We start from the raw sequence: 16,966 nt of genomic DNA on the forward strand, positions 1-16,966 counted from the left end.
TGTCCACAAAATTACACCAAAAAGTTGCTAAATTCTGCAATGTCGATTTTGACCACGAGATGACATCAAAAAACTGTGCTATAATATTCTTCAATGTTTTTATGACCACCAGATGTCATGAAAAGACTGTGACATAATCTTCAAAGGCACTAAATTCATCAAAAAACATTTATTAAAAGCCTACTACATGCCACACTCTTTTCTGGGTGCTAGGAGTCCAAAGATGAATAGAAACAGTCTCTGCCCACAGAGAAAAGCGTATCCTATTGATGGAGACCAACTCTCTATGAGTAATACAAAACTCAATAAGTCTGGCCCTTAAAAGAAGACAAGTCTCACCATTCTTTTCCAGAGGTGAAAGGTCCACAGGGACGGCAGCATGAATTTATTTTCAGATATTTCCAATGTATTGATTCGTTTTACTGAATTTTTCTTTAAGATTTTTTTCCTCCCACTCCTGGTTTTCTGTAAAGAGTCTGACCCTGACAACCCCAAGCTGAGCTCAGCTGCCCCAACCCCTACCCTCTCCCTATCCACCCCCCTGTGCCCCCAGCCCCAGCAGCTGCCCTCAGGCACCTTGGCCCTCCTCCAAGAGGAAGATGCACTAGGGCCACCTCCCCTTGCCAGGCAGAGTAGAGAGAAACGACTGGGGGCCGGGGCTTTCCTCACTCCTCTGGACTTGACATCACGTCACAGAGCCCCCTCCCCTCTCTTCTCCCTTTTCCCTCTGCTCTGGGTGGAGACTAACCCTGCCCTACTGTGATGTCACTGTACCCGCCCCTCCCACCTTTGATCAAGGTCGTTCCTATCTGTCCCTGGAGGAGGAGAGAGAGGGAGGGGGGAGGCAGGAAGAGGAGGAGTGAGTTCTCTTTTCCCCTGAGTCTGGGGGGTGGGGCACCATGAGCTACTGGAGATCTATCTGCCTCTAATCCCCTCTGCTTCCAGTCCCCCAGCACACCTCCACACCCCCAAACCCCCTCCTGAGGGATCACAAAAGTTCCAGCACATTCCTCTGTGTGTGTTTGAGGTAAGTGCCCTCTCCCACCTCCTGCTGCCCCTCTGCATCCTCCCCTTTATATTCTCTTCTGCCCTCTCTTCAGTCTTCTCCTGAACCTCCCCCCACCTCAAATTGGCTTGTCTAGTACTAGGGGCATGTGTGTGTGCATGTGGGGCTTGGGGGGAGCGGGTCGTAGGAGTATTAATACCTTTGTTTACGTGTGTGTTCTATGTGTAGGTAGGATCTCGTGTCCACGTGCGTACCTGAGTATGTATGTATGTGTGTATACACATGTATGCCTGCTCCTCCAGGGCTGCTCTTGCCTGGGGCTTCCTGCCTTCCCAGACCTCTGTCTGGAGGTCTGGGGGCTTGGGGGCCATGGGGTGGGGCGGGCGGGGTGCTGTGGAGGCCAGTAGGGAGAAGGCTTTGGGGACACTCCCTCCATTGCTTCCTCAGGTGGAGGTTTCCATCCTTTCTTCGTCCCTTCCTGTCATCTTTGGCTTGGCCTCAGGTCTGGGGAGAGAAGAGATAGTCCAGGAATACTTCCCCTCCCTTCCTCCATGTCATCTCTTTCATTTGGTGTCCTTAGATTTAATGGTAGATTTGTTTTTGTTCTGGTTTCAACCAGCACCTGGTGAATGGGGCGTTTCCCTGTACCTTGCTGTGAAACAGAAAGAGGGAACTGTTCCTGAACCTGCAGATCTCTATGATTTATAGACTGAAAGAAGAGAGTTGTTTTAATGTGCACTTCTCTCATTATGAGAGATCTGGAGCATTTTGTCATAGGGCTATTGGTAGCTTGGATTTCTTCCTTTGAAAACTTCCTGTTCATATCCTTTGACCTATTGGAGAATGGCTCTTAATCTTAGAAACTGGAATTGATGGGGGCGGGGCCAAAGACAGTCCCCAGCCCTTCATCTCCCTTTGATAGCCTTAGCCTTACCTTTTAATCTTGTGCCTTTACCCCTCTAAAAGAATCTGTCTCCCTTTTGTCTAAGCCCCAGAAAGGCCTTACTCTGGTCTCAAAGGGTTCCTTATCGACTCCCCTTATCTCCTTTTGAAAGTCCTAGCCCCACCCTTTGATCTTGTGCAGATGCCTTTCAAACTTCTGCCTTCCTGTTCCCTCCATTAGCTATTCCCATTGTCTATTCGATCTCTCAGACCTCCCCAATTAGAATTCTTACCTAGACCCTTTTCCCAACCCCCTTCTCTGGCCACCCATAGTTATTTTGGTATTTAAGATCCACCTTGGCCCTCATTCAGATGCTGAGAATCTCAGGCCCACAAGGCTGATCCTTTCTCATGCCTGCCTGTCCTCACGGGCTGTCACCTGGCCTCTGTGATTTATCACTAATAAACTTTTCCTCTGGCTGAAGAAGATTTGAGTTGAATTCATTCAGCAGGGCCCGGTACCACGATTTTGGGTTTGCAGCACCCCAAAAGTCCTAGACCTCTTCAGAATGAGTTCCTTCTATATCTTGCATATGCAACAGTCCTTAAAGAACTTTACTGCAAAGATGTTTTCCTCACTTAACTGTTACCCTTCTCATTTTAACTACATTCAATCTGTTTGTGCAAAAACATTTCAACTTTATAGAAGCAGAATAATCCACTTTATTTTCTGTGTTCTTCTCCATCGCTTCTTCTGTCATAACCTCTTCCCCTAGCCATAGATGTGAAAAGTAATTTGCTCCTTGCTCCTCCAATTTACTATTGAGTCCCCTTTTACACCTAATTCATGTATCTTTTTGTTAGTTTAATTTGAAAGCTGGTGTGAGGTGTTGATGTTCTATTGAATATCTGGCAAACTGCTCTTTCTTATTCCATTTTTTTTAAATCAAAAAAGTGTGTCCTCCCTTGCCCCGCCCTCAAACTTCTGTCTTTGAATTTGTTAACCACTATTTTATTTGTTTGCTTGTATATGTTGCATACCTTATCTTTTCCATTTATCAACCTTTCAATTTTTAATAAGTTCCAACTGTTTTCTGGATAACTAGGTGTTCCACTGGGCCTGAAGTAAGGAAAACTTATCTTCTGAAGTGCAAATCTGCCCTCAGATAATTACTGAGTGATGCCGGGCAAGTCACTTAACCTTGTTTACCTCAGTTCCTCATGTGTCAAATGAGCTGCAGAAGGAAATGGCAAACCAGTCTAGTATCTTTGCCAAGAAAACCCCAAATGGGGTCAGGAAAAGTTAGACAATTAGAAGAACAATTGTTTTCATAATCATCAATTTGTAGTATAGTTTGAGAACTGCTACTGATAATCATTAAACCAAACTCTTTTCTTCTTCTGCCCTCCCTTATTACCATTGAGATGCTTGACCTCTTTTTAAAAAAATTTTAGTGATGTTTTCTGTTTCCTACATCACTAGAGTATCCCATGTATTCCTCCCTTTCCCCATCCTTGAGAGCCATGCCATGTGATAAATAGTAATTTTTTTTCTTAAAGGTGTGCAATGTGTAACCTCTTGGACAGGGTAGGGTGATGGTGTCTTCTCATGTTTCTTTTTCAGTTCCATTTGATCTTTAACATTTTGTTCCATGTGTTTTTGAGTTTTCAGTATGTCCTTCCCATTTAAATTGTTGTAGTTACTGTGTATTTATTCTGTTTTCCTGGCTCTGCCTACTTCACTTTATATCTGTTCACAAAGAGCTTTCCCTACCTCCCTGTACTCACTGCTCCCATCATTTCTTAAAGCACAGTAGTAGTGTTCTATTATTCATGTTCCATACTTTGTTTAGCTGTCATTCCCCAGTTGATGACCATCTACTTTGTTTCTAATTTGTACCTGTCACAAATGTTTTAAATTTTTTTGTATATAAAATATAAATATTATATTTATATTAAATGTTATCATAAATATTTTGGAATATATTGAGACTTTTTTTTTTCTTATTAATGGCTTCCTTGAGGTGTAAGCCTAGTAATGGAGTCTTTGTTTTAAAAGCTATGGACATTTTTGTTACTTTCTTTGTATAATTCCAAATTACTTTCCAAAACAATTGTGCCATTTCATAGCTCTACCAACACTGTATTAGTGTGGGAAGTGAAGCCAAGATGGCAGAGTAAAGGCAAAGACTCACCTGAGTTCTTCCCTAAACCCCTCCAAATATCTCTAAAAATGACCCTAAAAAAATTCTAGAGCAGCAGAACCCATGAAAAGGAGGAGTGAAACAAATTTCCAGCCCAAGACAACTTAAAAGGTCAGCAGGAAAAGTCTGTTGCACCAGGGTGAGAGAGGAGTGCAGTCCAGCACAGCCCCTGCCCCAGCAAAGCAGGAGCAGGCTTTGGGAGTGATTGAATCAGCAGCACCAAGAGCAGCGGCTACTTTCAGAGCTCTCATACCACAGACTGTAAGGGGGTTGAACAACTGGTCAGAAGGAGATTACAGGGTTCTTTTTGCTAGCACTGAGGCAGGACTCTTGCTTTGCCCATACTTGGATCTGGGTCACAGTCCTGGGTGGCAGTCCCAGCATGAGGAGGAGCACTAGCATAGCAGAGCTTTCAGCCGCAGTGAAGGGGTGATCTTCCTCACAGGTCCAGGGCAGAAAAGAGTGCTTGTGGTCGATTACAGATGAGAGCACAGGCCCTGAGAGTAGTAAACACCTCTCCTTAGAACAATGTATTAGTGTGCCTATCTTCCCACACCCCTCAAACTTTGACTTTCTATTTTTTGTCCTTTTTGCCAATTTGCAGAGGGTGAGGGGGATCCTTAGGGTTGTGTTGATTTGCATTTCTCTTTTCATTAGCGATTTGGGGCATTTTTTCATGTGGCTGTAAATACTTTGCAGCTCTTTTCAGGAGTGTTTGTTCATATCCTTTCACCATTTATCAATTTCTTTGTATATACCTGCATTCATATATATATATACTTGTTTTATGCCTTGTCTATTAAACCATTATCAGAGGAATTTGATACAAAGGTTTCCCACCCCCCCCATTCAAACACTTCCTTCTTATCCTAGTTGCATTAATGGTATTTGTACAGAAGCTTTTCAGTTTTAAGTAAAGTCATCAGTTTTGTGTTTTGTGATTGCCTCTATCACTTACTTGGTCAAGAATACATCTCTTAGTTGTATCCCAAAGAGGTCATAAAAATGGGGAAAAGACCCACATGTACAAAAATATTTATAGCAGCTCTTTCTCTGTTGTCAAAGAATTGGAAATTGAGAGGATGCCCATCAACTGGGGAATGGCTGAACAAGTTGTGGTATGTCACCCACGACTAAGTGTTGCATCAAATGGAGGAGTGTGAAATAAAGTGATGTGCGAGAGGTGGGTCAATGAAAGACTGAGCCAATTTATTATTTTGAGGGTCCAGATTATATAGTGAAAGCTAACAATCATCTCCAAGGCTTTCTCACCATTCTTACAGTGACTAATCCCAGACCTTATATGCATCCTTAATTGTTCACATCTGCTTACTATCAAGGTCTAAGGGTCAGAGTATTCTAACCTCTTAGGCTCAGGAAAGTTGGTGAGCCAAATGGTCTGAAAAATTAAGCCCTTATGGGTAGAAAAAGGGAAGAGTCAAGCTCTAACCTAAATTCTTTATCCTATATTTAGACTTTCCAGTTCTGGCCTTCAGCAACTCCCCTTTTCTTTTTTTATAATTGACTTAAGGTGATGAGCATCTGTACCCAAAGACTTGAACCATGATTTTACTGTAGATAATATAACAAGCAATAGTAAGATATGACAAACAATGTTGCCCATGAAAATAGATGACACAGTAAAAAAGGTACTTTTTAAATATATTGGTTAGCCCAATTTTCCAGAATTTCTTGGGCTAGGTTCTGGGGTTGAGTCCCTGGGAAGTGACTGTTAGCATAAGACAAATCAGAATCAAAGATCTCCAATAAATTCAACACTATGCCAATGATACATTCCAAGCCAATGCTTAGTACTTCTTAAAGCTATTAAGTATACAGAGGATACAATATCCTAGATAACACAGTGAAACTGTTGACATTGATGAGACAATAAGTGATACAAGGGATACAATATCTCAGATAACACAATGATCAAAAGTCACATCTATCCTGAAACACATTAGAGGTGTACTGGCTTTCCCTTTGAAACTGTATAATCCCCCCTGCAAGGTGGTAAGCAATGCAAACATGACTCTCCTTATACAATGTTAGTCACTTTAGCAATGTGTCCTGGGGTTGACTCTTCCCTTGAGAAATCACATCCCACGGTGGAGGAGAGGAGAAGACTTAATTCTAACTGGCTTGCCCTTGTAAAATGAAAGAGTACATTGTACAGGCACTGAAGAAAAATAACACCTCAAGGCTGCAGGGAAAAATGAGAGTCAATGCTTTTATCAAACTTCAGGGTCTTGCTCCATTGTCTGAGCATTCCTTCCTTGTTCTTTTGTCTCTGTGCTTGTTCTGCAGTCTGAGTGTCTGAAGTTTCTGGGTCCTCCCGGGCACATATCCTGATGTTCCGTTCAGGAACCCATATTGGTCTTTCTGCACCATCTGGAAAGACAGAAGCATACCCTCACCCCCAAGTCAACAACCTATCTGGCCCAAACCAATGATTGGTTTTTGGGTCCTTCCACGTGACTCTTTTAGTCTTTTGTTCTTCATTATTATCTTTCCTATAAACCTTAAAGTGTTTTTCAGCCGGAGTATAGCCTTCTCTATCAGGTATGAGAAAATTTAGAGCATATACCACTTGTACCAATTGTCTTTGTGGCCTTCCCTTTACTTCTCCTTTTTGCTTTTGAAGAAGTATTTTCAGGAATCTATTTTTTCATTCCACAATTGCTTGTCCTATAGGGTTATATGGGATTCCAGTAATGTGTTTTATTTGGAAAAGCATGAAAAACATTCCATTATTATTTTTCTCCCTTTATTCAAAGGACAGTCAATGCCCTTAAGCTGGTAGAATTAGTGAAAACAGATGCATTGTCTGCAGTGTTCTATAGCAGAATGACTGATTTTAAGATCGCATTTCCTGTATAAATTAAGCAAGCATGGGCTGCTGGTGCACCTTATATTCAGTAATCTGGCATGCATGCTGGCAAAATGTCTTCCTACACTTTGGAAGCACCACAGGCCTTTTCATCCATTTACTGGTTATACATGCAGAATATTAATGCAGTGTTGCAATGGTAAAAATGTGCAAAGTGTCACCAATCAATATAACTGACAACAGATCAAATGTGCCTGACAAAATCTTGTACCACACACAGTATGTTAGGTTTTTGACTATTATGCACTTCAGTAGAATAGTCTTTAGATATTTCAAGCCTTTGTTTTACTTACACAATGGTGCTGTATTCTGGAGTTCAAATGTAATTAGTTTTTTCTAAAAGCTTTTGTTTTGCAGTCACTGTGTAATAGTCAAATTTCCACTATATTTCTTCTCATCTTAGAATATTTGTTTTATACACTCTGTGCTCACTTGGACCAGATAAGTCAGTAAATATTACAAAAGATGAATCAATTCCACATTGCCTTTGGAGTGTGTCTGTATCCAAATAAAGTCTTAACAGCTCCAATTTAAGCTAATAAAAACCAGGGACTTGTCATTCTCCAATAGTGCTTCTACATCAATGACTTCCCTGTGAAATGGTCACTTACTATAAATTTCTGTTTATAGCCTTTTCCAATGGATTTGGTTTTTGTATTTGTACAGTGGTTCAGTGAAACAGATTGCCATGAGTTGATATTCTAACCAATAAACAGGTGCTTTTAACCAGAAAAAAATCCAACCTGAAAAATTTCCAAATATCCTAAAAACTCAGTGTAATGAAATTCAATTTCTCTAAGTTCACAGTAGGACATGTCACTCATAGTGTCATTATATTATTTGAATGCCTTGAAGTATGTGCAAAGAATTCTTTGTTGGCCATTTGTCTATTACCTACTGTTTGAATACAGAGTCAATTCTAAAATTTCCTGTCTAGTCCTAGATAGATATGTTTGGAGAGTGTACTTTGGTTGTGCTGATAAGAACACCCATTCCAAATTAACAATTAACAAATGGTTAAGAAGAACTACTCAGAACTGTCATCATATACAAGAATAAGTTCTAATAACAAAACCCAAGTTCCCTGAGCAGATGCCATATTCAGGATAATTCTTTATTGTTCTTTGCCTTTCTTCTTGAACTTGGTAGAGTCTGAGTCAATGGTCTTACTTTCTTGTTAACAATTGGTGGTAGTTTAAGTACAATTTCATTATCTACTTTATCATCATTCATTTCAGCTGCTTGAGCTTTCTGACTGTCTAAAGATGTTGGTGAACAAATGAGTGTGGGGCCCTGGCTGTTTACAGAATCAAAGATAGCATCTGAAACATTCATTTTTTCTTCTTGGGTAAACCAATTGTAATTGTTCTTGCAGCTGTATATATGCTCTGAAAAAACATTTAGGGATTACATAATAAACTCTCCTATAAGGCTTTTTTCCTTTTGAAAAACTTAGATGTTTCTGAAAGGTCAAAACTCAGATTCAGGAGTAGGAGAAAGCATAAGGTTTCCTATACAGCTTTCCCAACACCCTCAATCTTAAATTGTGCCACTCATGTTACTCCAATGTAGAGCATCTTAATTAGCTGAGATTAGCAATTATATGTGATCTTGCTTTCTTGGAGGGGTAAAATAAATCTATAAGAGTGGACAGATAACTCAAACTGTTTTTTCCACTTAATGACAAGGTACACACTATAAGAACCATAACCAGATCCTAATTTTTGTGTTTATACCTCCACCATTTGTTAGTAATAAATTTTTGAAAACTGTTTTTCCCTTCTACTTGTGAAACATACAGTGATGATATGAAGAATGTAAAGACTAGGAATAGGAGAATTTTATTTTAGCCATGAATGAGTTCTTATAAAACTTACTAAAGAAATCTTTCAAAATCTGTTGTTATTAAAGTCTTTTTCTACTGTTTTCCCTCTCCTCATTAAAAAGAAGGAAAAATATCCTATGTACAAGTGAATTGCCTTTTGAAAATTATGCTTTTAAGTAAAAACCTAAGCTGCCTGTACCTCCTGTTTTGTTGTTAAAAGTTTTTGATCTGCGTTCCTGTCAAGTGTTCCATAGTAATAGGAATCCCTATTCTGGACTTCATTGTATCTTCTAGTACTATATTATTTTGCTGACATCTAAGTTCAATCTTTGAGTATTTAAAAGTCCCTCTATGTGGTATCCAATAACAATTCTCTTTTTCCAGCTGTTTTTAGTTGGTTTACTTTAATCAATTCATTACAAAGATGTACCTTCTGGCTGCTTATACCACTTATCTATAACTGGTCAATACTTTTCTAAGTTCCAACGGTTCCTTAACATGTTCTTCCATGCCATGATTTGTCTGTTTGAGATCTTCAGTATCCTTCACTTTCCTGACCTCTTTTTGATGGCAAATATTGGAGAGTCTCATGGACTTGTGGGATGGTTCTCTGTGTCCTGCAGCTAATTGTTCCTCTACTATCTGTTGAAGAGCCCTGATTTTTTCTAGATTAAGCGGTCACTGGTCCACCCATATGGGAAGCCCTTCTTTCCAAGTTATTTTTGGACTTGTACTGTTCTTTTATCTTTGGCTGTGACCCCTATGAGAAATTCTTGCTACTTATGGTGACATTCATATGTTTCAGTAAATCTATTCCCTGTACTTTTATCTTTAATGTAAGTCTGGCGTCTGCGATAATTCTATGCCCAAACATCCTTGTACTTCCAAAACCTCCTGTTCCTCTCAAAAGATCTACATTGAGAAACCCAATGATTACCACGGTGACATTTGGGACAGGGTGTACTAGGAGAATTTTGAGAGATTTTTCTGGGTATTCTACACTCCCTTTTTAGGTGACCTGGTTTCCCACAATTAAAACATTTTAGTGTTTGTTGAGGCTTTTGGACATTATTAAAGGCAGCTGCTATGACTTGTGTTTGAAAATGTGTGGTTCCTTTATCCTGACTTCTCTGGATCATTTCTCCTACAGTCAGTTTACCTCTTTGTAAAACTTTCTAGAATTACCCCATCTCAGAAGTTCTCTCCAACAGTCCCAAAATGAACAATTTCCCAAATTCTTAATGATTAATCTCAAAACCTCAGAATCTGTTTAAGATGTTTTTACCTGTATAAAACTTTTCACTGTAAGTCTAGGCTGGCCAGGCCTAGACCCACAAAGAAAGGAGTTTTATAATTTGTTGCTTCCCTAGCTGTAGCCCCTAAAAGTCTCTGGCTGCATTTAAAATCCTATAAAGTACAGCTACGTACAGAGAAACACACCAACATACAAACTGACAGGACAAATAAATACATAACGATATAGTGTGCACTTAATGACACAGAGCTTGTTAGAAAATCCTTAACATGAATTGGCTATTATTATTGTTATTCTGAGGAATTTGAAGGGGAAATTGCAATTATTCCTGTAATTCTGTGTATCTCCCTATTAACCCCTGTTCTGATGTTGTATTTTACTTGTTCTTGACATTGTTCAAAATATTCTGACTTCCAAATGAAATAATCTCCAGGATTAAGACATATCTTTACTATAGAATACCAGTCATATGGGGCTAATGCTGTATTGGATCCGTAATTAACTGAAGCCTGTTTTAATTCCTTCAATAATTTAAATTCAAACTATCTATGAACTCTAATGTTTGTACCTGGGTTATTTACATCTTCCTCCTCATACACTGGGTATAACATGGTTTTTGGCACAGCTAATTTTAATTCCATAGGTACTTCCTGTCCTCTTTCCTCTGCTTTTATGATTGCTTCTTCTAATATCCCTTTACAATGTATTTTATGACTTTTTTTTATCTTTATTTATCTCCTCACTATCTTCTGTATAAGCTTGATCTGTATGAAGGTGGGGCATGTAGTAGTACTGAAGGTGTGATAGATTTTGCATAGATAACATCTTCTTCTACAATTCTAAGCTTTTCCTTAAATACCCTATTCATCTCTTCTTCTTCCTCAGTTCCCACCCCCACATCTGCCTTAAGTACTTTTGTTGTTAATAGCACTTTCTCTGGAGGAGTAAGACATTTTTAGCATGTTCAAAATTGAGAATGTAGCTATGGAGAATGCACCTGGACCTACTTCCTTGTAACTGACCATCTGTAATAAATAAACCTCTTTCTTTCACTATTTCCTTGAAAAGTTTTAGATAATATTCCCTGTCTTTGTTTCTGCTTTGTGTTTGATCCATACTTTCAATCCCAGGCGCGCCTCCCAGAACCGAAAGTAAGTGCATGTGGCCGTTTCAAAGCAACACTATTCTTATGCTCAAGCCCTTTTTTCTTTTGTTTTCTCTATATTCCCACTTAGCCTGGTGTTCTTTCAGCCCTAAACTGCTAAAAGATAGGGTGTTGTGACTATTGCTCTCTTTACCTTGATTCCGCAGCGTAGAGCCACCAAGGACCTTGTTTCCACAGCGAGGAGCTGCCAAGGGTTTTTTCTCTGGAGTTTTCAAGAGAGCCACTCCTCTCGTACCTCTTCGGGTCCCTGTTCATAGCACCACTTGTCACCCATGACTAAGTGTTGCATCAAACACAGGAGTGTGAAATAAAGAGACGTGGGCCAGGCGGGTCAGTGAAAGACTGAGCCAATTGATTATTCTGAGGGTCCAGATTATATAGTGAAAGCTAACAATCATCCCCAAGGCTTTCTCACCATTCTTACAGTGACTAATCCCAGCCCTTATGTGCATCCTTAATTGTTCACACCTGTTTACTATCAAGGTCTAAGGGTCAGAATATTCTAACCTCTTAGGCACAGGAAAGTTGGTGAGCCAAATGGTCTGAATAATTAAGCCCTTATGGGTAGGAAAAGAGAAGAGTCAAGCTCTAACCTAAATTCCTTATCCCATATTTAGACTTTCCAGTTCTGGCCCTCAACAATGGTATATGGATGTAATGGAATACTATTATGCTATAAGAAATGATGAGCAAGCAGACTTCAGAAAAACCTGGAAAAACTTGTATGGACTGATGCTGAGTAAAGCGAGCAGCCCCAGGAGAATGTACATAGTAGCAGCCACATTGTACAATGACTAACTTTGATAGACTTAGCTCTTCTCAGCAATGCAAGGACTTAAGACATCTCCAAAAGTCTCATGATGGAAAATGCTATCCACATCCAGAGAAAGAACTATGGACTTGGAATGCAGATTGAAGCATACTGTTTGCTTTTTCTTTCTTCTGTTTTGTTTTGTTTCTTCTTTCTGGTGGTTCCGATTCTTCTTTACAACATGACTAATGTGAAAATATGTTTAATAGAAATGTATATGTAGAACCTATATCAGATTGCACACTGTCTTGGGGAAGGAGGTGGGGAGGGAGGAGGAGAAAATTTAAAACTCAAAAGCTTATGGAAGTGAATGTTGAAAACTAAAAATTAATTAATTTTTAAAAATTTTAAAAACAAGCTTGGATAAACTTTGAAAAGGTATGAATAGAGAGTTGTCTGCTGATAACAGAACACTTGGCTATGTGCATATCACAATCAGGGGTATGGGGTGCTGAGATCTCTTCTTAAAAGCTGTGGAGAGTCAATCGTTAAATATTCAATGTGAGCAATTAAATCTCAGAAATTTGGAAACGCTATAAGTCAGAGATTAATTGTTTTGTTGATTGTCTAAACTTAAGAAAGCGTTGGAGAAAATGTAAATAATGCAGACTAAACTTTAAAAAAAACTGAATTACATAAATATTGTACATTTCTTTTGTAAATAAAACTAGAGTGTATATAAAGAAGCTGAAGAGTAAAAACTATCCATCTCTTACCTATATCTGTGAAAGATACATGATTTTTTTAGTCATATAATCTTTTATATTAAGGTCATGTGTATTTAGACTGTACCATTTTGATATAAGCCTAATTTCTGCCAAACTGCTTTTCCTAGTTTCTATCGAATATGGAATTTTTCTCTAGGTAATTTATGGTTTACGTTTTATCCAATGCTGTTGTTGAGTTCTATTGTTTCTGAATCTCCCTTTTCTAGTTTATGCCATTTGTCTGTTTCTCTATTTTTTAACCAATACTTTTGATAACTGCTGCTTTACAATATATTTGTTCCCTTGAAGTGCTATACCCACTTCATCAGTATTTCTTTAAATCATTTCTCTTGATATTCTAGATCTTTCCTTTTTCTAACTGAGTTTTGTTATTATTATTGTTATATAATATCCTCTTGGTAATTCAATTGGTCTAACATTAAAAGTATAAATTAATTTCATCAGTATTGACATTTTAATGATATTGCCATGGCCTAGCCATAAACATTGAATATTGTCCCAGCTATGTAGGCTTTTAAAAAATTCCTTTTTATAAAAATATGTATTTTTATTTATTTTGCAATTAAAAGCAAAAATATTAAGATTCATTTTTTAAGCTATTGAGTTCCAAATTCTCTTCCTCCCTGCCCTTCCCTACCCCTTGAGAAGGCAAGCTATATGATATCACTTATATATATATGAAGTCATGTAAAACATATATATATATATATATTGGCTAGGCAATGGGGTTAAGTGACTTGGACAGGGTCACACAGCTAGAAAGTGCTATGTGTCTAAGGCTGGATTTGAACTCAGGTCCTCCTGAGTCCAGGGCCAGTCCTCTGTCCATTGTGCCACCTAGCTGCCCCAAATGAAAACTGTGAACCTTAGAAGGATTGTGGGAAGATAGTCATACTAATGTATTTGAATAGGTTTGTTAACTGGTTCAATAATCTTCTTTTTTTTAATTTTTAGGCAATTGGGGTTAAGTGACTCGCCCAGGGTCACACAGCTAGTAAGTGTCAAGTGTTTGGTCTGAGGCTGGATTTGAACTCGGGTCCTCTTGACTTCAGGGCTGGTGCTCTATCCACTGTGCCACCTAACTGCCCCTGTAAAACATATTTTCATGTTAGGCATGTTGCAAAAGAAAACACATGTAAAAATACAAGAAAAATAAAGGAAGTTTTAAAAAATTATGTTCTTTTTCTGGAGGTGGATAGCGTTTTTCCCCATGAGTCCTTTGGAATTGTCTTAGATAATCATCTTGATCAGAGTAGCTAAGTCCTTCGCAGTCAATCACCATTACAAAGTACTGTTGCTGTCTATATTTCTCTCCTGGCTCTGTTCACTTCACTTTGCATCAGTTCATATATGTCTTCCCAGGTTTTTCTGAAACCATCCTCTTCATCTTTTTGTATAGTACGCTAGTATTCTAGCATAATCATATAGCCAGACTTGCTTAGTCATTCCATATTTGATGGTCTTCGCCTTGATTTCCAGTTCTATACTACCACAAAAAGAGCTGCTGTACATAGTTTTCTATAAATAAGCCCCTTCCCCTTCCCCTTCCCCTGTTTAAAAATCTCTTTGGGATACAGACCTAGTAATGGTATTGCTAGGTCAAAGGGTATGCACAGTTTTGTAGCCCAGAGGGTGTAGTTCCAAACACTTCTCCAGAATGGTCAGACTATTTCACAACTCTAAAAACAGTGCATTAGTTTCACAATTTTTCCACATCTCCTCCAACATTTGTCATTTCCCTTTTCTGTCACATTATGCAATCTGAGAGGTGAGAGGTGGTACCTTAGAGTTACTTTCATTTGCATTTATCTAATTAATCTAATCTTTTGTTCTCTGATGTATACTTTTTATTTTTGTCTCCCTGCCTCCCCAACTGTCCCTAGAAAATGTTACTATTAGACACACACACACATATGTAAAACCATACTATACACACTTCTGTTTATCAGTTCTTTCTCTGGATGCGGATAGCATCTTCCTTTGTAGGGCTTTTGTAGTTGATTTGAGTATTTCTAATGCTCAAAATGATTTCAGTCATTCAAAATTGTTCTTAGAATAATATTGCAATGCAGCGTTCTCTTCGTTCTGCTCATTTTGCTCTTTATTATTTTATGTAACTCTTTCTATGTTTTTCTAAAATCAACCAGCTCATCATTTCTTAAAGCACATTGATATTCCATCACAATCATATACCACAACTTATTTAGCCATTCCCCAACTGATGGGCATCCCCTCAATTTCAAGTTCTTTGCTACCAGAAAGAGAGTGGCTATAAATATTTTAGGACATAAAAGTTCTTTCCTTTTTCCCTAATCGCCTTGGGAAACAGACCTAATAGTGGTGATGGGTCAAAGGGTATACATAATTTTATAACTCTTTGGGCATATGTTGAGGGCCGGCTCTAAAGAGTCTGATCTGGGTTTAAGATCCAGGACAGAGTTTGACTCTTCCCTGGTCTTAACTCACAGGGCTCAGTCATTTAGGAAGCAGAGCTCTCCAAATCTCCTCCTGCAAGAGAGGTTTTCTGAGACATTCCTTCTCACTCTTTGAACCTTAGATTTACATGTTACTCCTCTATGCAGGTGGCGCCAAGGCACCTGGGAAAAGCTTGGAAAATACAACCCAATCTGGGAACCCTGATAATGAGCAAATGTATGTTGTCACGTCCTCAGCAGATGTTTTTGGGAGTGTCTCATGGGGAGCCCTCTTTGAAGTTAGGCTAGATTTTTTCCTATATATCCTGTGCCCTCAGATGAATAAACTGAGTCAGTCTTTACTGATCTGCCTGGCCCACGTCTTTCTTTATTTTGCGCTCTTCCATTTGGTGCACTATTTGATTGCTGGCAACAGGCATAATTCCAGATTGATCTCCAAAATGGTTGCATCCATTTACAATTCCACCAGCAGTGAATTAGTGACCCAATTTTTCTACTTCCCTTCCAACATTTATCTCTTTTGGATACAGACCTAGTTGTGGTATTGCTGGGTCAAAGGGTATGCATGGTTTTATACTCTTGTACATAATTCCAAATTGTTCTCCAGAACAATAGTTCACAACTCTACCAAGAGTGCGTTAGTTTCCCAATTTTCCTTTTCTGTCATGTTAGTCAATTTGATTGGTGTGAGGTGATACCTCAGAGTTGGTTTCATTTTTTATTCCCCAATCAGTAGTGGCTTAGAACATTTTTTTTCATGTGATTATTGATAGCTTTGATTTCTTCTTCTGAAAACTGCCTGTTCATATTCTTTGACTATCAACTGGGGAATGACTCATATTTTTAAAATAAATATGCCTCAGTGTCTTATATATTTGAAAAATAATATATTAATCAGAGAAACTTGCTGTCAATTTTCCCCCATCTGTTTTCCTTCTAATTTTGCCTGTATTAGGTTTTTTTGGTGCAAAATCTTAAGTTTCATGTAATCAAAATTATCTATTTTACTTCCTATGATCATCTCTATTCCTTGTTTGTCCATAAAGTTGTCCCTTATTCATAGATCTGACTGGTACATTTTTCCTTGCTCCCCTGATTTACGAATGGTATCACTGTTTATGTCAAAATCATGTACTCATTTTGACCTTGTGTTAGTATATGATGTTACATGTTGATCTACGCTTAGTTCTGCCAAACTGCTTTGTAGTTTTCCCAGCAATTTTTGTCAAATGGTGAGTTCTTACTGGCAAAGCTTGGATCTTTCAGTTTACCAAATAACTACATTACTGTGGTCATTTTCCTACTGTATTGTGTACTTAATCGATTCCACTGATCCACCCTTCTGTGTCTTAAACAATACCAGATTGTTTTCATGATCACTGCTTTGCATTATACTTTCAAATCTAGTACTGCTTCATTGCATTCCTTTACATTTTTTTTTCATTGATTCCCTTCAAATTCTTTACCTTATGTTCTTCCCAGATGAACTTGATTATTATTTTTTCTAGTTCTATAAAATAAGTCTTTGGTAGTTTGATTGTTGTGGCACTGAATAAGTAAATTAACTTAGGTAGAATTGTCATTTTTTTTTGGCTCGGCTTACCAATGAGCAATTCTTATTTCTCCTGTTGTTTGGATCTGTCTTTATTTGTGTGAAGATGTTTTGTCTTTGTTTTCATGTAGCCCATGGATTTTTTTTGTCTGGGAGACTCCCAAGTATTTTATATTGTTTGTAGTTAATTTCAATGGAATTTCTCTTTCTATC

At 38.5% G+C, this 16,966-nt stretch overlaps 1 long non-coding RNA gene across 1 annotated transcript in view; it reads left to right on the forward strand.

Annotated features, from left to right (window-relative positions):
- The first annotated feature begins 832 nt into the window (after positions 1 to 832).
- Positions 833 to 16,966, forward strand: part of LOC144454987 (uncharacterized) — a 34,876-nt gene continuing 18,742 nt past the window's right edge. The window contains exon 1 of the long non-coding RNA XR_013483601.1: positions 833 to 1,027. This is a non-coding gene — a long non-coding RNA (uncharacterized LOC144454987). The remainder of the gene's footprint in view (positions 1,028 to 16,966) is intronic.

Source organism: Phascolarctos cinereus, unplaced genomic scaffold, assembly GCF_003287225.1.
Source record: "Phascolarctos cinereus isolate Bilbo 61053 unplaced genomic scaffold, phaCin_HiC Scaffold_8;HRSCAF=390, whole genome shotgun sequence".
NCBI classification, from domain to species: domain Eukaryota; kingdom Metazoa; phylum Chordata; class Mammalia; order Diprotodontia; family Phascolarctidae; genus Phascolarctos; species Phascolarctos cinereus.